The following is a 644-nucleotide window of genomic DNA, read 5'->3' as shown; positions in this document are numbered from 1 at the left end:
CTACACCCATGTGCAGCCCCCTTGTCTGTGCCGGTGCTGCAGCGCAGCCGGGCCTGGGGGTGGCCGGCACCTTGCTGCTCCTGCCCTGGCCGTGCTGGCTCAGCTCCCTGGCTGTACCTGGACATGGCTGGTGGTCGCTGACTGTGGCTGATGGATGGCTCCGGGCTACTGCATTGCCACAGGCGCCATTTCCCTCTCCACCATGAGCCCTGTGACTCTTTGGGCTTCTCCCCGTCTACACTCCTCTGGTTTATCTGCTCTTTCAAACTCTATGCAACTCTTAAAATTACTACAAACCAAGCTCCTTGATTCTCAACAGTGTAAAAGCAGAGTGACGCCCGGCCACAGATCCTGGGTACTGATACCTTCCATCCCACGCTCATCCCTTCCTCCTCACCCTTGGTTCACCCTCGCGCAAGGCAGCCTAGCTGGGGCAGACCCAGGCCTTGCTGGTGGCTGCTCCTCGCATGGTGGTGCTGGCTACATTGCAGCACGACGTTGGCTCGTGAAGGAGACCTGGTGACTTACTTTGCTCTTTTGAGTTTGAAACCATAGGCTTGCAGCCAGGCCTGCAGTGCCGCGACACAGCCAAGATCCGCCAGCTCCGGAAAGAGCTCTTTGTTCCTCCCCATCTCTTCCTCGTA

Source organism: Egretta garzetta, unplaced genomic scaffold, assembly GCF_000687185.1.
Source record: "Egretta garzetta isolate BGI_Z169 unplaced genomic scaffold, ASM68718v1 scaffold27, whole genome shotgun sequence".
NCBI classification, from domain to species: Eukaryota; Metazoa; Chordata; class Aves; order Pelecaniformes; family Ardeidae; genus Egretta; species Egretta garzetta.
Note: the sequence above shows the minus strand (reverse complement) of the source record.